The 21,543-nt window shown below is 36.7% G+C and overlaps 1 gene segment (V, D, J or C); it reads left to right on the plus strand.

Moving 5' to 3' along the window:
• The window catches only part of LOC110203246 (immunoglobulin heavy variable 3-33-like), a 44,098-nt gene extending 31,633 nt beyond the window's left edge, over positions 1 to 12,465 (plus strand). The window contains exons 7-9 of the V gene segment in view: positions 983 to 1,067; positions 6,536 to 10,127; positions 10,222 to 12,465.
• The last annotated feature ends 9,078 nt before the right edge of the window (positions 12,466 to 21,543 follow it).

Below are 21,543 nucleotides of genomic sequence, written 5' to 3' on the forward strand. Positions count from 1 at the left end.
TCCAATTGGGGAATGGCTGAATCAGTCATGCTGTGTGATGTGATGGAATACTGTTGTACTCTCAGAAAAGCATAGAAAGAATTGCATGAACTGATCAGTGAAACAGGGTAGATCTGCAACATACAGTAGCAAATGATTATAGCAAACTTATATTCGATAAATGTGAAAATTTAAGCTTTTGGGAGAAGAATTTCTTATTGGTCAAAATTGTTGGGAAAGCTGAAGAGCAGTCTGACACAAATTGGGCCAATTTAATAAGACCAATATCTTATACCATTTGCCAAGATTGGTTGGTTGTTGTCCTTCCTTTTCAAAGAGCACCAAAATGACATCACTATGTTAGAGTCAAGTTACAGTGCATCTGACTGTGGTTGACCACACCAATACAAGCTCAGAATACTCTACCACTAGTTGGGCACAAATCTCCACAGGTGAACATTTGGGGTAGGTTCTCTAAATTTGTGCATCTCGCATTTCTTTTGAGCTTCTTCAATTCTGCTTTGTCCTTAGAGAGCAGCAGCTTCTCTGATGAAGGCATGCCATGCTGAGTGAGCCTGTGCCAGTGTCACATAATCAATTTCAAAATTCTTAAGAGAAACCTTGAGAGTTTCCTTGTATCATTTTTTCTGACTCCCATGTGAGCATTTGCCCTGTGAGAGTTCTTCAGAAAATAGTCTTTTTGGCAAGCATACGTTTGGCATGTGAACAATGTGGCCAGCCCATCTAAGCTGTGCTCTCTGCACTAGGGTTTGAATGCTTGACAGTTTAGCTCACAAAAGTAGCTGAGTGTCTGATATCATATCCTACCAGGTGATGTTCAGTATCTTCCTAAGACAGTTCAAATGGAAACAATTCATTTTCTGGCATGGTACTGGTATACTGTCTAGATTTCACAGGCATACAATGTCAGCATAACAGCTCTGCAGACTTTCAGTTTGGTAGTAAGTCTAATACCTCTTCTCTTCTACTCTTTCCTTCAAAGCCTCCCAGATACTAAATTAGTTCTGTCAATGGGTACATCAACCTCCTTATCCAATGTGTACATCCCTGGAAAGTATACTGCCAAGGTAAGTGAACTTATTCACAGCATGTAAAACTTCTCCATTTGCTGTGACCAGTGGATCTACATATGGATGGCGTGGTGCTGGCTGCTGGAACACTTGTGTTTTCTGGGTGTTGTTAGCTCAAAATGAGCACAAACAGCAGAGAATGGATTCATACTTTGTTGCATCTCAGCTTCAGAGGCTGCAATGAGTGCACAATCATTGGCAAACAGAAAATCATGCACCAACACTTCCTCCACTCTGTCTTGGCTTGTAGCCTTTTCAAGTTGAACAATTTACTGTCAGTGCTGGAACTAACTTTGATGCTATTGGTCCTCATCAAAGGTGTTTGACAACATGGCTGAAAAAATCTTGCTAAAAAGCATGAGAGCGGAGCCAAGATGGCGGAGTGAAAGCAGTGACTTGGTTGAGCTCTCCCCTAAACCCCTCCAAATACTCATAAAAAATGGCTCTAAACAAATTCTGAAGCAGCAGAACCCTCAAAAAGACAGAATGAAACAAATTTCCAGCCCAGGACAACCTGGATGATTGATCAGAAATGTGTATCGCAGTGGGCTGGGAGCGCAGCGTGGGTGCACAGGCCACAGCAAAAATGGAGCAGGCCTCAGAGGACTGAATCACAGGCAGCTGTGGAGATTTCCAGACTCCTCAATCCCCAAATGCCAAAGACAACTTAGAAGGTCAGTGGGAAAAGTCTGTTTCTGTCAGTGTCAGAGAGGAAGGCGGGGTTTCAGCTCCATTCCCCAAGAGGGGCCCTGGGGGGGCAGCTGCTTCCCAAGCTTCCGGCTGACAGACTGAGGGGGAATCCAGTGGCTGATCAGAGAGTGATTGCAGGGATCCGTTTGCCAGTACTGAAGCAGGAATCTCTTGCTTTGCCCATGTGTGGATCTGGGTCACAGTTCTGGGGCGTGCTGGGGTGAGGAGGAGCACTGGCGTGGTGGAGCTTGAGTGGCTGTGGAGAGGAACCCTCCTCACAGTTACAGGACAGAAAGAACTTGTGGTCACAGGCCAGGAAAGGAGTAAACACCTCGCCCTTATCATACCACCTTGGAAGAACTGAAAATTTACAGGTCCCTACAAGTATCTCTGAAAACAGCTACACAAACCCCTGAAGCTTGGGACAGTACATCTCCACATTGGAAGCAGACTCTTACCTTAACAAAGAGTTTAAAACTCAAGTAATTGGCTGGGATCATGAGCAAGCAGTGCAAAAAGTCAGACTATATTATCTTACTTTGGTGAAAAAGAAGATCAAAATATACAACCAGAAGAAGACAACAAAGTCAAAGCTCCTACATCCAAAGCCTAAGAATCAGTCCCAGGCCTTGGAAGAGCTCAAAAGGGATTTTGAGAAGCAAGTAAGGGAAGTAGAGGAAAAACTGGGAAGAGAAATGAGAGTGATGCAAGAAAATCATGAAAAAAAGTCAACAGCTTGCTAAAGGAGACCCAAAAAAACTGAAGAAAATAACACCTTAAAAAAAGCCTAACCCAAATGGCAAAAGAGGTCCAAAAAGCCAATGAGGAGAAAAATGCCCTAAAAAAAAAATTGGCCAAATGGAAAAGGAAGTCCAAAAGATTACTGAAGAAAATACTTCCTTAAAAATTAGAATAGAGCAATTGGAAGACAGTGACTTTGTGAGAAATCAAGACACTGTAAAACAAATCCAAAAGAATGAAAAATTAGAAAACAATGTGAAATATCTCATTGGAAAAACAACTGACCTGGAAAATAGATCCAGGAGAGAGAATTTAAAAATTATTGGACTATCTGAAAGCCATGATCAAAAAAAGAGCCTAGACATCATCTTTCAAGAAATTATCAAGGAAAACTGCCCTGATATTTTAGAACCAGAGGGCAAAATAGAAATTGAAAGAATTCACAGATCTCCTCCTGAAAGAGATCCCCAAAGGAAAACTCCTAGGAATATTGTAGCCAAATTCCAGAGTTCCCAGGTCAAGGAGAAAATATTACAAGCTGCCAGAAGGAAACAATTCAAGTACTGTGGAAACACAATCAGGATAACACAAGATTTAGCAGCTTCTACATTAAAGGACGCAGGGCATGGAATATAATATTCCGGAGGGCAAAGGAGATAGGATTACAACCAAGAATCACCTACCCAGCAAAACTGAGTATAATCCTTCAGGGGAAAAAATGGTCATTCAGTGAAATAGAGGACTTTCAAGCATTCCTGATGAAAAGACCAGAGCTGAAACAGAAAATTTGACTTTCAAATACAGGACTCAGTGGAACATGAAGAGGTAAACAGGAAAGAGAAATCATAAGAGACTTATTAAGATTGAACTGTTTACATTCCTGCATGGAAAGATGATATTTGTAACTCATGAGACTTTGTCAGTATTAGGGTAGTTGAAGGAAAAAATGTATGTATGTATAGATAGATAGATATAGATAGATAGATAGATAGATAGATAGAGGGCACAGGGTGAGTTGAAGATTAAGGGGTCATATCTGGAGAATAAAATTAAGGGATGAGAGAGGATGATACTCAGGAGAAGAAAGGGAGAGGTAGAATGGGGTAAATTATCTCACAAAAAAAAACAGAAAAGAAAAGTCTCTCACAGTGGAGGGGAAACAGGGGAAGGTGAGAGGGAATGAGGAATCTTATTCTCATAGGATTTGGCTTAAGGAGGAATAACATACACATTCAATTGGGTATGGAAATCTGTCTTACCCTACAGGAAAATAGGGGGAGAAGGGGACAAGAGAGCAGGGGTGATAGAGAGGAGGGCAGATTGGGAAAGGCGGTAATCAGAAGTAAATACTTCTGAGGAGGGAGAGAATCAAAAGAAAGAATAGAATAGATGGGAGGGCAGGATAGGATTAAGGGAAATAGAGTTAGTTTTTCACAACATGTCTACTAAGGAAGTGTTTTGCATAACTGCACATGTATAACCTATATTGAGTTGCTTGCCTTTTCAATGAGGGTTGGTGGGGAGGGAGGAAGGGAGAAAATTTGGAACTCAAAGTTTTAAAAACCACATGTTTTAAAAAAAAAATGTTTTCACGTGCAACTGGGAAATAAGAAGTACAGGAAATGTGGGTACACAAGTCTATCCTGCTCTACAGGGGATAGGGGATAAGAGAAAGGAGGGGGGAGAGATAGAAGAGAAGGCAGACCAGGGGAAGGGGTATTCAGAATGCATGCCATCTTGGGGTGGGGAGGGGTGAGAAATTTGGAACTCAAAATCTTGTGGAAGTGAATATTGAAAACTAAAACTAAATAAATTTATGTTAGAAAGTAAAAAAAAAAAAGCATGGGAGCAAGCACACAGCCTTGTTTCACTCCATTGGTGAATGGGAAAGCATAAGACCTTTGCCCATTATCCAGAACCTGGCAAGCATGCCATCATGAAATTGACATACAATGCCGATATACTTCTCCAGGAAACTGAATTTTCAAATAAGGTCTAAATCTGTGCATTACCTAGATAGAGAGGTAGATATCATAGAAAAATTAGAAGAGTATGGCTTATATTACCTATCAGACTTATGGAGTAGAGAGCAATTTATTGTGTGGTGTAAAATGGCTAATATCAATGACATTAAAGTAAAAAGGTTTTGTACAAATAAAATCAATGTGGCTAAGATCAGAAGGAAAATAGAAAGTTGTGGGAAAAATTTTAAAGGTGGTTTCTCAGATAAATGTTTCATATATACTATATAAAACTTTTGTCCAATTGATAATATGAATCATCTCCCCATGATAAATTGTTAAAGGATATGAACAGGCAGTTTTTCAATGAAGAAGTCAAAACTATAGTCATATGAAAAATGCTTTAAATCACTATTGATTGGAGAAATGCAGTTTGAAACAACTTTAAGATATCATCTTAATCCTATCAGATTGGATAAAATGATAGAAAAGGAAAGCAACAAATATTAGAGGGGATGTGTTAAAATTGGAATGCTAATTTACTGTTGGTGGAACTTTGAACTGATTCAATCATTTTACAGAGCAAGCTGGAATTATGCCCAAAGAGTTATAAAATTGTTTATAACCTTTGACCCAGAAGTGCCAATATTAGATCAGTTTCCCAAGCTGATTAAGGGAAAAAGCCAAAGAACCTATATGTTCTAAAGTAATTATAGCAGCTCTCAAAGAACTCAAGATTGAGGGGATGCTTATCAGTTGGAGAATGGCCAAATAAGCTGTGATATATGATTATGATGGATACTACTGTGCCATAAGAAATGATAAGCTGGTTGATTTTAGAAAAATGTAGAAAGACTGAAATAATGAAGAAATAATGAAGAGTGAAATAAGCAGAACCAGAAGAACATTGTACACAGTAACAGCAAAAGTATTCTAAGAACAGCTTTGAATAACTGAGTCATTTTGAGTATTATAAATACTCAAATCAACTACAAAGGACCTATGAAGGAATATACTATCCATATCCATAGAAAGAACTGATAAATAGAAAAACGCATAGTATGATTTTACATATATATATATACATATATATACATACATATACATATGTACACACACATATACATACACACAAACATATTTGTATTTAATGGTAGCAATCTCCAGAGTGAGTGCGGAGGAAGGAAGAAAAAATTTGCACAGCAGAGAACAAAACAAAATTTTGAATGAAGTACAGAAATGTAGGGTAGCTTTGAAAATCATATATAATATGTACTACATTGATTTTTTAAAGTAAACAATGACATGGAAATTCATTGTTTTGTATTGAATCCTTTTTATGTTGTTGTTGTGATATGTATATATAGTTCACTTTTTGTTTTTTGTATTTAAGTTTAAAACAAATAAAAATTTTTAAAAAATTAATCACAATATACAGACAAAAGAGAAAAGGTTGAAAATTAGGGGGGCAGGATTTTGGGTATTCTCTAATTATAGAAGAAATGCGAAGAGTGCTGAATCAAATGCACATTTACAGGATTTAGCCTTCTTGAGAATTATTGCCTTTTCATCAGAAAATATTGTAAAGGCAGAATGGTTGAAATGGTTCAAAAATAATGCCAAGGGATTTTGAGATTTAGAAAAGGAGGAAAGATGGATCTTACACTGAATGTCCATTGTATGTGTTTCTTACCCTGGAAAATCCTTTAAGAGTTGCACAGACTTAGAGAATAATAATTATCACATTTTACTCCTAGGGTTGTTAGGATATAAAATAATAGTATTTGTAAAGCTCTTTGCAGATCTTAAAGAGTATTATGAAAGGTATTTATTGTTATTGTTGTCATCATGATGATGGATAATGAAGAAGATATATAGTCTCTAACTTTCCATGAGATCAACTGAATGTGCTGATCTCACTAAAGAAAATTATGGAAGTATTAGGTTTTCAAACAATCAGACAACAATCTAACATGAGCTAGGCAATCATGATGACTTAGAAGACAAACAGATCCATGTCTAGAACAACTCTGATCAATTATTGACATAAATTTCTTTACTCCTTTATTAAAGGGATTTCAACTACATTCAAGGAAATTGAGAAGCATGTTTCAAGGAGAATGAGGTCATATAGACCTGAAAGCATAGTGTCTGAAGAGGATTGACAGAAACCTTTCATCTTTATGACAATTTAAGTATATTCTTTTTATTTTCATGGTGTTTTTTTTCCCTCAAGTTACATGTTAAAACAATTTTTAAACTTTTTTAAAAAAAGTTTTGAGTTCTAAATTTTCTCTTTCCCATCCTCCTTTCCTACTCTCTGCCATACCGGAGACAGTAAGCAATCCAATATAGATTACGTGTGCAATCATTTAAAACTCTTCCATATTAGTGGTTTTGCACAAGAAGATTTGAACAAAAAAAATGAAAGAAGCAAAGTGAAAAATTGGCATGCCTATTTGAACTAAACATACTGAACATTATGATAGGCCAGAGAGAAAATGGATCTCAAAGGCTTTGCGATGGAGTCTATAGGTGTTCCTTATTTTTTTTTCTTATACTTGGTGCATTTCTGAGCTCCATAGAGGACTTTATAGGGAATCAGATCTCCTCTACATCTTAGCAATGCCACCATCTTTCCTTACAACAGTTCTTTATGGTGGGCAGTTTTTTCTTTGGATAACCCATTTTCAAACCTTTGTCCTTGAGTAGAGGCTTTGTTTCACAGCTCAGTTCTGCTTTTTGCTTAATTTTTTTGGACAGATGATCAGCCCTGCTTGGCCTTGAGGTGTCATCTGTATTTCCATGCTAACCTCCACCTTCTCAGATAAGGTCCTCTTGAATGTTTTAGATGCACTCTGTGCAACCTCCTGACATTGAGGAGGTCAAAGAGGTAGAGGGCCAGAGGAGTTTCAGTCTGTTCTATAGAAAGAGCATGTGCCCTGCAATGATTGTTGCTGATACAAGTCACTTCCAAAATCCACACAGTTCATTTATGAATATGTTGGGACTTTCATGATGAAGGCCTTTGCTCTCATCTTGTCCAAAAACAGAGCCTGTAAGTTATTCATGTGTCTGGAGAGTCTCTGGCAGTACTAGACTATCATTTGAGTGGGAACATTGGTATTTCTGGCATCAACCCTTTCCTAAGGCCTTCTAATCTTCAGACTCATTTTTAAAATAGTATGAGGATAGATGAAAGAACTTAGTGTACCTTTTCTTTGAGTATTTTATCCTTATTCAGTCTCATGCTGTTGTTGAAATATCTTTTCTAAAGGACATTACAGCATTACTTTGAAACTTTCACAGTCATTTTAATCATGTCTATTCAGGTAATATTTAATTATGAAGATCAGAAGGACAGTATATTAGAAACATATTTTATCCTGGAAAACTTCTTTGAGCAGAATCCTTAACAAACATTGAACTGTTTCTAAATTCAATCAGTTAGTCAATAAATTAACCCCCTTTTATTAAGCACCTGCAATACACCAGGAGCAAAGTGGTTGGGGTATAAAGACAAAAATGAAATAATCCCTACTCTCAAATTGCTTGCATTCTTTTGTGGTAAAATAGTTACATAAATAAGTATATACAAACTATATGAAAAGAAAAAGAAGGTAAACCAGGGATGGAGGGCACTAGCAGATGGAGGGAAACAGGAAAGGCTTCATATAAAGGACGGCACTTGAGATGAACTTAGAAGGAATCAAATAAAAGGAAGCATAGATTAGGAGTAATGGTGTTCCAAGCATAGGGTACACCCATTGTAAGTGCATGGAAACCAGAGAATGAGTGACATTTAGAAGAAGCAGAGGAGAGGCTAGTTTAACTGGATTATAGACTTCAATGAGAAGACTAGCTTATGATAAAGTTGCAAAGATAAGTTGGGGTTTCTTTCAGAAAAAATTAACAGCAGAGATTAAAGCTTATATTAAATCTTAGAGATCACAGGGAGAAACTGGGTTTCATTAAGTATGGTATGAATAGACAAAACTTTGGCAGCCATATGAAGAGAAACTGAGGTAGATGATCTGAATGAGAAGGTCAGAAAATAGATTACAAAAGGTTGAGAAGCACCTTAAAGGAAGGTATCAAGTATATAGTTTTCCTAGGAGTTAGGGAAAGGGAAAAGTTTTTAAAAAGATAGCTTGAAAATAACATAACGTTAGTGAACGTTTTTAGTCTTTGGAGGCCAACTAATATTTTGTAGGAACAGAAATTTAACTGTATTCCAAAAGCTGTTTTGAATTGTTCTTTTTCCTATATGTTATGTTACAATGACAGGAGAATGCAAAAGTAAGGCCTGAAACCAGGGGAAGAAAAAACAAGACACAGACTGACCCCGTTCAGGCTTTACAATATACAAATTTCCACAGTTTGAAAGACCGATTGGAGAATAAATTGTATTTTTGCCAGCATTCTAGTGGTCCCTGATGACAACTACATTTTTCCAAGAAGTAAATAATTACTATAAAGTGGAGATAAGCCAGAAAAACGTTGCCTTGTCTGACGTCGCTGTGTACAGTAGATGGCAGCAGACTTGGTTGCTCTGGGAGGGAGGTCCCTTTAGTCTGAGGTTTAGCCTGTACCTATTCCCAGATACTCCAGAAGATACACACATTTCCCCAGAGGATATGGTCTCACTGTCTCACCACACACAGAGTCCTTCTGAGAAACAAAACATGGGCATTTTGAAGGATCTAAGAAATTCAGTGAGCTTTATTATTACTTGTCTATTTTGTGCCTTAATTCTTCCAGCTCAAATTGGGATATGAGCTTGAGTATGCTGGCAAGTTTTTAACAAGCAGATCTCAAGGGTGAAAAATGTATGAATGACACACTTCTATTTAATTTACATTATTAACATTTTCTGTCTCCCTTCCTTAAATCTAAACAATTAAGAAAACCAATTAAAGTCAAGGCCTGATTTTCAGTGTCTGATGATTTCTGAAGTATAAATGCTCACATCAAAAACTTCATAATGACCTCTCTCATGCCAACAGAGCATAACCTGGATATCAGGGACCATGAAGAAGATAGGGGGCAAATAGTCCACATGAAATCCAGTTCCAAAGAGAATGAGCAAAAACTGTCTGTATAAGGAAGCAGAGACATCAGGACTAGGCTCAGAAATACTGCCTTATCCCACAACCCCCACAAAAAAAAATCTGTTAGGTAGATCCAATCTTTGCTGAAGATAAATAATGCCAAAAGCTTAAGTGCCATTCTAATTAGAAATACTCTTGAGATAAGCTAGGAAAATATCAGGAACACAGAAAAGCCTAATGAGCATTCCTTTCTTAATGAGAGTAAATTGCAGTGATGGAGAAGGATAGACACTGAACCTTACCAAAGATATTTAGATTCTCAGTGTCACTAACTTTACCCAGGGTTTTAGAACTAATTCTCGGGGAAACCTTTCTGCAGCTCAGAGAGAGGACTCATCCCAGTGAGAGACAGTTTCTCTTCCTCACACTAAACAGAGAAAGACATGAAAATTGGGCTCCTCCCTCTAGGGATGAAAACCAGCAAAACCTGTGTCCGCAGCTCTGGGAGAGGAGCTTTTCTTCTGTGTGACCTATTTCTACTAAGGACTGACACTGTAGAGACTGAACAATGGGTTTTGGAGTGAATGGCATTTTCATTCTGACTCTTTTACAAGGTAGTTTTTCTTTTGCTTGTTTTTTGATCAAGGATATACTCTTTGAAGTGGTGTCTTTGTGTGACTATTATCTTACATGACTCTTTGTTTGCAGGTATCCATTGTGACGTTCAGCTGGTAGAGTCTGGGGGTGATGTGAGACAGCCTGGAGGATCTCTTAGCCTTTCCTGCAAAGCTTCTGGATTCACCTTCAGCAGCCATAGCATGGATTGGCTCCACCAGGCTCCAGGGAAGGGGCTGGAGTGGGTGGCAGCTATTAATAGCAATGGAGGAAGCACATAGTATGTAGACTCTGTGAAAGGCCAATTCACCATCTCCAGGGACAACAGCAACAGCATGCTGCACCTGCAAATGAATTCCCTTAAAGCTGAGGACACAGCCATGTATTACTGTGCAAGTAACACAGTGAGAAAAAGGAGTATGAGACCAGACACAAACTTCCTCATTCAGAGAGGCCATGTGGAGAATAACTTAGAGAGGTAACTCAAGAACATGAGCACAAGGAGAGTACTTAGAATATCAGGTGAAGTATGAGGCTGAAAAATTTTCAAGGTCTGTGGTTTCTTCCCAGTTCACAGTGAGCATCTATCCCATCCATCCATCTATCAATCTGTTAATCTATCTATCTATTTACCTAATCTCCTTTGTTTCCCTGAGAATCTTTCCCATTTCTGTTGCCTGCAGGTACAGAGATAAGATATATTCCTTTAATGGTTTTCATGTTTTGCCTTTGGTGACTAACTTCTCTGTAGTTGTCAAACATGATGGAGATCAGGAATTATTGAACATTTACTATGCATCCTATAGAATTTTTGCATACACTGTGCATGTGGAAAACATATCTACCTGAAGATACATTTAATACATATGCATATATATTTATGTCTATATTATGCATATGATCCTCCCGATATGTATGTATGCAGATTTATATGTATACATATATCCCATGTGTATTCATACACATATCAGAGGATCATGACACTGTAATTAAAGGGAATATGAGGCTTCTTTTCTCTGTCTCTCTTTTTTTTTTTTGGTGAGGTCATCGAGGTTAAGTCCAAGGTCACACGGCTAGTCTGCGTTAAGTGTCTGAGACTGGATTTGAACTCAAGCCCTCCTGACTCCCAGTGCAGAGCTCTATTCACTGCTCCATGTAGCTGCCCATGAAGCTTCTTTTCAATCAGACCTCTCATAATATCAAAGTTACATTTCTTTCACTTCATAACTGATAGTTTTTGTTTTGACTGGATATATCTGTGTGTGCTTGAAATACCTGATCTGTGAGGTCTGAATAACCTTTCCCTCTCTGTAGCACTAGTCTGAGGAGATATTGAGGTGCATAAGGATAAAACCCTTTAGAAATGGCCTTAGGAATCTGTGAAAACAGTCATTCCCTTCAAGGATATCTTCTTCAGGCATTTCCTAGTGAATCACTGAGCTCTTAATGATGTCCAAGATGTCTCTTTGCCTCTCAATTCCCCAGGCTTTTTTTTTTCTTTCTTCCCTGAATATCACGCTATTCTCCAACTTTCCCATCCAAACATATAAATTCCAAGATGCAAAATAGACCTCTTAGGTATTACTGCAACTTGGAATTGAGACTCTTGAGCAGGGTAAATACTGACAGGTTAGTAAGGGGGAATTCATTGGGAGTCAGCATGTTTATTATAAAGCCTGGCATGTGGTCAGAGATTATTACATGGTTTTCTATTCCATTCTTTTGCATTTCATGGAGGAAGGCAAACTGATGTGGGGAAATTCAGGAAGCAAAAGAAGAAGGTTGAGGAGGAACAATTGGACAAAGGTGTGAGAACCCCCTAAAAAACAACCCCAATTTGAAACAGAGTCAACTCTAAGAAATAGAAAAACAAAATTCGGGTATGTGTGTCCACAGTTTAATTTCTCTCAAGTAGGCTTGACTTGCATTGCATTGGAGTTCAGTCCAAAACCTGGTCCCTGTAAGGGGACTGACCAGTTCAGAACTGCCTTGAATTGGATTTTTGGGGTGCAGCCTTATATGCCCTTCGAAGAGTAGGTGTTCCCTAGGGATGCTTATCAACTTTGTGAAGTGGGCCATATTAAAATGAGGATCATTTTAGGTATATGACAAAGACCACTTATTACTGGTTAAGGAGACATCAGTTTGCATATCACCTGTCTTAACAATGGGGAGGAATCATTAATTTGTTGAAACTACAACCTAAAACTACCTTATATATTTTTATAATAGCAAATATTTCAAATGAAAAAATCAGCTTTTATAGTATCAGAATTATTACTGTTATTTGATTATAACCAAATATACTTCATTAAAAGTTAACAGTTTTCAAAAAGATTTTATCACATCCCTTTCTTTTCAAAAGGATCAATTCATATGTATCAAAATCCAGATTAGAACTTGAGAAATGCAGTAATAACACAAATAATACACTTCAGAAAACATCAATTACATTTTCAGATTATCACACAAAGAAATTATTGATCTTATTACTTTTGGTATTTTTAAACTACTTCTAAGCTATCAGCCTGATGGATTTAAAGGTGATATCTATAAACATTAAAGAACAACTAATTCCAAAACAATATAAACTATTTGGGAAAACACATGAAGAATGGGTCTTAACAAATTCTTTTTATGGTACAAATATGGCACTGATCCCTAAATGGTATCATCTTTCAGACAAAGAAAATTCCAGACCAATTTCTCTAATGAATATAGATGCAAACAAATTAAATATAGCAGAGAGATTATAGGTTAATACACTATGATACCAGGAATTCAGGGACTATTCAATCTTAGGAAAACTATCAGGATAATTGACCATACCAAAAACCATACCAAAAACAAAAGTAACAGAAATCATATGATAATCTCAATAGACCCACAAAAAAAAGCTTTTTGACAAAATACAGCACCCATTCATGTTGAAAACACTAGAGAGCAGAGGATTAAACGGAATTTTCCTTAAAATGACAAGTAGCATCTATCTAAAACTACATCATATGTAGTGGAGATAAGATAGAAGTACCTCCAATAATATTACGGGTGAAACAAGATGCCCATTATCACCACTCTTATTCAATATTCTGCTAGAAATGTTAGTTTTAGCTATTAGAGAAGAAAAAGAATTTGAAGAAATTAGAATAGGCTAAGAAGAAACAAAGCTATCACTCTTTGCAGATGATATAATGGTATATTCAGAGAATCCTAGAAATTAAAGTAAAAAATTATTGGAAACAATAAAGGAATTTAGCAAAGTTACAGGATATAAAATAAGACCACACAAATCATCAGCATTTCTATGTATTACCAATGAAGTGCAGCAGAAGAAATAGAAAAAGAAATTCATTTAAAATTACTGTAGGCATTACAAAATATTTGGGAGTTTACCTGCCAAAAGAAAACCAGGAACTAACTGAACACAATTACAAAACACTTTTCACGCAAATAAAGTCACATCTAAATAATTGGAAAAATGCCAGCTGCTCATAGGTAAGCAAAATATAATAAAATGACAATTCTACTTAAATTAATTATTCAGCACCATACCAATCAAACTATCAAAAATATTTAATACAGATGAAAAAATAATAAAAAAATTCATCTGGAAGAACAAAAAGTCTAGAATATCAAGGGAACTAATGGAAAAAAAAACTGCAAGTGAAGGTGGCCTACCTATACCAGGTCTTAAATTGTATTATAAATCAGCAATCATCAAAACTATTTGATACTGTCTAGGAAATACAGCAGTGGATCGTTGGAATAGGTTAGGTATACTAGAAAGAACAGTCAATGACTATACTAATCCACTCTTTGATAAATCCAAAGACTGCAGCTTTTGGGAAAAGAAATCACTATTTACCAAAAACTGCTGGGAAAACTGGAAAAATGCATGGCAGAAACTAGGTATAGACCAACATCCTGCAACCTATATAGGATAAAATCAAAGTAGGTACATGATTTAGACAAACAGATTGATAGTATAAGCAAAGTAAAAGAGGAAGGAATAGTTTACCTTTCAGATCTATGGAGAAGGGAAGAATTGATGACCAAACAAGAGATAGAGAACACTACGAAATGAAAAATGGATAATTTTGATTACATGAAGTTGAAAAGGTTTTCACAAATAAAGCCAATGCATTTAAGATTAGGATGGAAGCAGAAAATTGGGAAAGCATTTTTATAACCAGTGTCTCTGATAAAGGCCTCATTTCTAAAATATACGGAGAATTGAGTCAAATTTATAATACAAGTCATTCCCCAATTGATAAATGGTCAAAGGAGATGAACAGGAAGTTTCGAGAGGAAGAAACTAGAGGTATCTATAGTAATATGAAAAAAAATGTTCTAAATCACTGTTGATTAGAGAAATACAAATCAAAATGACTCTGAGGTACCACACCAAACCTGTCAGATTGACTAACATGACAAAACAAGAAAATTATAAATGTTGGAGAAGATATGGGAAAATTTGAACACAAATACATTGCTCGTGGAGTTGTGAAATGATCTAACCACTTTGGAGAGCAATTTGGAAATATGCCCAAAGGACTATAAAATTGTACATACCCTTTCACCCAGCAATACCACTACTAGGTCTGTATCTCAATGAGATCATAAAAATGGGAAAAAGACCCACATGTACAAAAGTATTCATAGCACCTCTTTTTGTGGTGGCAAAGAATTGGAAAATGAGTCAATGCCTATTAGTTGGGGAATGGCTGAACAAGTTGTGGTGTATGAATATAATGGAATACTATTGTGCTATAAGAATTGATGAGTAGGCAGACTTCAAAAAAAAAATCTGGAGAGATTTACATGACCTGATGCAGAGTGAATTGAGCAGAACCAGGGCAACATTGTACACAGTAACAGCCATGGTGTGGGATGACTGGCTTTGATAGACTTGGTTCTTCACAGCGATGCAAGAATCTAAGACAACTCCAAAAGACTCAAGAAGGAAATTGCTATCCACACCCAGAGAAAGAAATATGCAGTGTAAATGTAGATGGAAGCATACTATTTGCTCTTCTTTTCCTTTGTTGTTTTGTTTTATTGCTTCCTTCTTCTGGTTCCTCCCATTAGTTCTAATTGTTCTTTATATGATGACTAATAGGAAAATATACTCAACATAAATGTATGTGTAGAGCCTGTATCAGATCGTATGCTGTCTTGGGTAGGGAGGAGAAGTGAGAGAGGGAGAAAATTTAAATCTCATAATCTTATGGAAATGCATGTTGAAAACTAAAAATGAATAAATTATTTATCAAAAAAATATAGTTTTGACCTCCAATTTTATCCCTCCTACTCTCTTCACCCACTTCCATATGATGGTAAGCAATTCGAATAGAGCTTATACATGTGCAATGTGTAAAACATTTACATATCGATAATTTTATTCAAGGAGACTTAAAGAAAAAAAGAAGGAAAAAAGGAATAAGGAAGGAGGAAAGAAAGAAAAAACAAAGAGAGAAAGAGAAAGTGAAAAATAGTATGCTTCAGTCTGTATTCAAACAATATCAATTCTTTCTCTGGAGGCAGACAGCATCTTTCACCACGAGTCCTTTCGTGTTGTCTTGGATTGTTGTATTACTGAGAATAGCTATTCACAATTCTTCATCATACAATATTGCTGTTACTGTGTACCATGTTCTCCTGGTTCTGTTCACTTCATTTGTATCAATTCATGTACATCTTTCCAGGTTTTTCTGAAGTAATCCTACTTGTCATTTTTTATAGCATGTACATATTACATTAAAAGAATATGCCACAACTTGTTAAACCATTTCTCCAATTCAAGGGTGGGGAATCTGAAACCTTGAGGTTACATGTGGCTCTTTAGATCCTCAAGTGTGGCCCTTTGACTGAATCCAAAAGGGCCACACTTGAGGATCTAAAGGACCACATGTGGTCTTGAGGCCACAGGTTACACACTCCTGCCCTAATGAGTGACATCCCTTGATTTCCAATTCTTAGCCATCACAAAAAGAGCTGCTATAAATATTTTTGTACATGTAGATCCTTTTCCCTTTTTCATGATGTCTTTGAGATATAGACTCAGGAGTGGTATTGCTGGAATAAAGGGTATGCACAGTTTGATTGCCCTGTGGGCATAGTTTCAAATTACTTTCCAGAATGGTTGGATCAGTTTACAATTCCACAGGCGGTGCATTTCTATCCCAATTTCCCCACGTCTTCTCCAACATTTATTATTTTACTTTTTAGTCATATTTGGTAATCTGACAGGTGTGAGCTGGTACCTCAGAGTTATTTTAATTTGCATTTCTCTAATCAATTGTGATTTAGAGGCTTGTTCATATGATTGTAGATACATTCGATATTTTATTTGAAAAAAAAGCCTCTTCAAATCCTTTAATCATTTATCAATTGGGGAATGACTTGTAGTTTTATAAATGTGACTCAAATGTCTATAGATTTGAGAAACAAGGTCTTTAATAGAGACATTTGCTAATTTTTTTTTCCCAGAGCTTTCTGCTTATAATCTTGGATGCCTTGGTTTTATTTGTCTGAAAACTTTAATTTTATATAATCAAAATTATCCATTTTGTATTTCATAATGCTATTCTTCCTTGAGCCATAGATCTGAAAGGTAAACTATTCCTTGCTCTACTAATTTGTTTATGGTGTAACCCTTTATTTCTAAATAATGTATATATTTTGACCTTATCTTTACATACACTGTCTCAAAGGGTGGACTATACCTTGTTTTTGTCATGCTGTTTTGCAGTTTTCTTTCTTTCTTTCTTTCTTTCCTTCCTTCCTTCCTTCCTTCCTTCCTTCCTTCCTTCCTTCCTTCCTTCCTTCCTTCTTTCTTCTTTCCTTTTTTCTTTCATTGCTTTGTTCAAATATTCTTGCACAAAATTACTAATATGACAATGTTTCATGTAATTGCAATTGTATAACTGTATTAGATTGCTTACTATCACAATGAAAGGAGTGGAGAGGCAGGGAGGGATAAGAATTGGAACTCAAAACTTAAAAAAGCAGTAAAAAATGTTTTCACACGTAATTGGAAAAATTTTTTAAAATTTATAAAAGAGATACTTGTACAATTTTTATTTCCAGTCAAATTATTCCCAAGTGGTGGATGACTTATTATAGTCATTTAATACAATGTTGTGTGTACCTAATCTACTCCATTAATCCACCACTGTATTTCTTAGCAAGTATAGATTGTTTTGGTAAATACCACTTTATATTACAGTGTTCTATCTTGTGCAGCTACTTTCTTCACATTCCCTTGATATTCTTTAAATTTGTTCTATATAAATGTTGTTATTATTTTTTCTAGCTCCATAAAATAATTTTTAGTAGTCTGATTATTATGTCACTGAATAAGAATAGTTTAAGAATAATTTAAATAGAATTGTCATTTATTATATTGAGTCAGCCTACCCATGAGCAATGAATATTTGTCCAATTGTTTGGATCTGACTTTATATGTGTGAAAAGTGTTTTATAATTGCTTCATGTAGTTCTTGAGTTTGTCTTGGCAGTTGGACTCCAAAATATTTTGTATTGTCTGTAGTTATTCTAAATGGAATTTCTCTTTCCATGTGTTACTGGTGAACTTTGTAAGTAATATTTAGAAATGCTGATGATCTATGTGGGTTTATTTTGTGTCCTGTAACTCTGTTCAAGTTGTTAATTATTTCAACTAGCTTTTTTTTTTAGTTGATTCTCTGGGATTCTCTAAGTATATCATCATGTTATCTGCAAAGAGTGATAATTTTGTTTCCTCATTACCTATTCTAATTCCTTCAAGTTTTTTTTCTTCTCTTATTGTTATAGGTAACTTTCTAGTACACTGCTGAATAACAATAGTGATAATTGGCATGCTTGCTTCACCCCAGTCTCTTTGGGAAAGCTTCTAATTTGTCCTCATTATAGATAAAGCTGGTTGATGGTTTTAGATAGATAACACTTATCATTTTAAAGTAATCTCTACTTATTCCCATTCTCTCTAGTGTTTTCAATAGGATTGGGTGCTATATTTCGTGAAAATTTTTTTTTTACATCTATTGAGATGTTGATTTGACCTCTGTTCCTTTTGTTAGCGTTATCGTCAATTCTGCTAATGAGTCCTGCATTCCCAGTATGAATCCAACATGGTCATAGTGTATGATCCTTGTGATTGACTGCTATAATCTCCTTTCTAGTATTTCATTTAACATTTTTCATCAATATTCATTAGGGAAATGAGACTATATTTTTCCTTCCTTTTTTTTGCACTTTCTGGTTTAGGCATTAGCATGATAATTATGTCATAAAAGGGATTTGGTAGGATTCTTTTCCCTAGTTTTACAAATAGTTTACATAGTATTAGAATTAATTTTTTTTTAAATTTTTGGTAGAATTCACTTGCGAATCCACCTGGCCTTGGGGATTTTTTCCTTAAAAAGTAGATTAATGCATCGTTCAGTTTCTTTTTTCTAAGATTGGGTTATTTAAGTATTGTTTCCTCTTCTTTTAGTCTGGGAAATTTTTGTAATTCTTCAATTTTACTTAGATTGTCAGATTTACTGGCACATAATTGGGCAAATTGCTCATAATAATTACTTTACTTTTCAATATGGGTGAATTCACCCCTTTCATTTTTGATAACAATCATTTCATTATCTTCTTTCTTTTTTTCTAAATCAAATTAACCAATGGTTCATCTATTTTATTATGTTCTTTTCCCATAAAGCCAGCTACTTATTTGAACTGCTGTTCAATAGTTTTCCTACTTTCAACTTTATTTAACTATTTTTGATTTCAGAATTCCCAATTTGGTGCTTAATTTGGGATTTGTATTCTGCTTTTTAAGGTATTCTTCCCTCATTGGCTTTTTGGACCCCTTTTGTCATTTGGTTCTCCTTTAGCAATCTGTTGACTTATTTTTCATGATTTTCTTGCATCACTCTCATTTCTCTTCCCAATTTTTCCTCTACTTCTCCTACTTGATTTTCAAAATGCTTTTTGAGATCTTCCATGGCCTGCGATGAATTCATATTTTTCTTGGAGGCTTTGGATGTAGGAGCTTTGACTTTGTTGTCTTCTTCTGATTGTGTGTTTTAATCTTCCTTGTTACCAAATTATGATTCTATAGTCAGAGTTTTTCCCCCCTCTGTTTGCTCATTTCCCCAGCCAATTACTTGACTTTTAAACTCTTTGTTAAGGTAGGGCTCTGCTTCCATTGTGGAGGGTGTACTATCCCAAGCTTTGGGGGTTTTGCACAGCTGTTTGCAGAGATACTTCCAGGGACCTGTAAACTTTCAGTTCTTCCAAGGTGGTGTGATCTAAGGAGAGATGTTTGCTCCTCTCCTGGCCTGTACTTTGGTCAGTGAGTGACCACAAGCATTTTTCTCTGCCCTGGAACTGTGAGGAAGGGTTACCTCTCTCCTGCTGCCACAAGCTCTGCTATGCCAGTGCTCCTCCTTGCCTCAGGACTGTGACCCAGATCAAAGTATGTGCAAAACAACAGAATCCTGCCTCAGTGTCAGCAAAGAAATCCCTGTAATGTCCTTCTGATCAGTTGTTCAATCTCCTTACTACGTGGGCTGAGAGCTCTGGAGGAAGCCTCTGCCACCATTTCTACAGCCAGGACTGCACTGGGGCTCAGGTTTGACCATGCTCCTCTCTCACCAGGTCTCACAGACCTTTCCCACTTACCTTCTAAGTTGTCTTTGGTTTTGTTGGTTGAGAAGCCTGGAAACCACTGCCAGTGATTCAATTCCTTGAGGCCTGTTCCAAGTTTCCTGGGGCTGGTCTGTGCTGGTGGTCCTCTCCTAGCCCAGCACAACAGATAATCCAGGTTGTCTTGGGTTGGAAATTTTTTTCACTCTGTCTTTTTTGCATTCTGTTGCTCTAGAATTTGTTTAGAGTAATTTTTACAGATATATGGAGGGGTTTGGAGGAGAACTCAAACAAATCCCTTTTTTACCTTTTGTATACCTTTTTTAAGCCAGTGTTGATGAGATTAAAGTTAAAGCATTGCCTGCCACCTCCCTTTCCTCCCAATCATTATAATAGCTCTTTTATGCCACTTTTACATGTCATAATTTTCCCCCTTCTATCTCCCCTTCTTTCTTCTCCCAGTATGGTCTTCTTTTTTACCCCTTAGTTTTGCTTTTTCTTTCTGTTTTTTTTTTATATTATCTCATCACAGTTATCTCACACCTGCACCCTCTATTCATGTATATAATCCTTTGAATTGCCCTTATAGTGATAAAATTCTTAAGAGTCATACAGGAATAAAAAGTCTAACCTTATCAAACAGGTTCATGTTTTCTCTTCATTATTTCTTTTTTACCTTTTATGTTTTTGTTGAGTATTATATTTGAAGATCATTTTTTTAAAAAATTCTTCTCTTGTCTTGTGATGAGGAATGCTTGCAAATCCTCAATTTCATTAAATGACCATTTGCTCTCCTGAAGGATCATACTCAGTTTTCCTGAGAATGTGATTCATGTTTGCAACCCTAACTCCTTTTCCTTCCAGGATATCATATATTATATATATATGACAGATCATATAAATCATGTAATCATCTCCCTGATGTTGTGGTCCTCTTAGAGAATGAAGGACAAACGCAACCTGTGAGTAGTCTAAGCTGCCTGAATAGCAATCCATCCGGCACATTCAAGTTGCATAACTCAGCTCCTTGTATCCTCTCCCTTTCCCCCTCCTCCCTTTCTCCCTCTGCCTCTCCTTCTCCCTCCCCTTCCTCCTCCCCTTCTCCCTTTTCCTTCCCCTTCCCCCTTTCCCTTTCCCTCTCCCTTTTCTTCTCCTTCTCCTTTCTGGGGTTTAATGGCTAGGTTTCTTTCTCAAAGACCAAGCGTTAAACCCAATTCACTTTGGAGCTCATACATTGGACAACAATAGGTCACTGCCCAAGCACCACTTAATGGCTATTTTTGGGTCCTCCTGGCTGAGAGTGAATTTAAGTAGTAACTGTTTCTCTTTTGACCAGCAACCCTGAAGGTCTTGCCCTCCCAGATTGATGTTTTTTTTCTTTTTTGATTAAAGAGGTCATCCCTTTGAAAGAGGCCTATTCACTGAATAGCATTACCTCACTCAAAGTGAGAACTTGTAAACACATTGGCTTAAAAGGGTCATAGTCTCCCACTGCACCCTGGGCCATCTCCAGTATTGCAGATGAATATCTGTCAGCTTGACCCACATGGCTCTGGAGGAGAAAGTGAAGCTGGTGACCTTGCACAGACCTCCCTCACTCAAGTCAAAGTCAATTGTAAGTCATGTCACCACCTCCCTGACATCATGGAGTCTTGCTGATGTTCTGCCCAACAGGAAGGCTTCCTAACTGACTTGCTACGGAGGTAGGGCTTCACTGTTGGCTTGCATTGAAGGAGTGGTGTCCCTGCTGGCTTGCACTGGGGAAAAAGACTT

The sequence above is a fragment of the Phascolarctos cinereus genome, unplaced genomic scaffold (assembly GCF_003287225.1).
Source record: "Phascolarctos cinereus isolate Bilbo 61053 unplaced genomic scaffold, phaCin_HiC Scaffold_3;HRSCAF=262, whole genome shotgun sequence".
Classification (NCBI taxonomy): Eukaryota; Metazoa; Chordata; class Mammalia; order Diprotodontia; family Phascolarctidae; genus Phascolarctos; species Phascolarctos cinereus.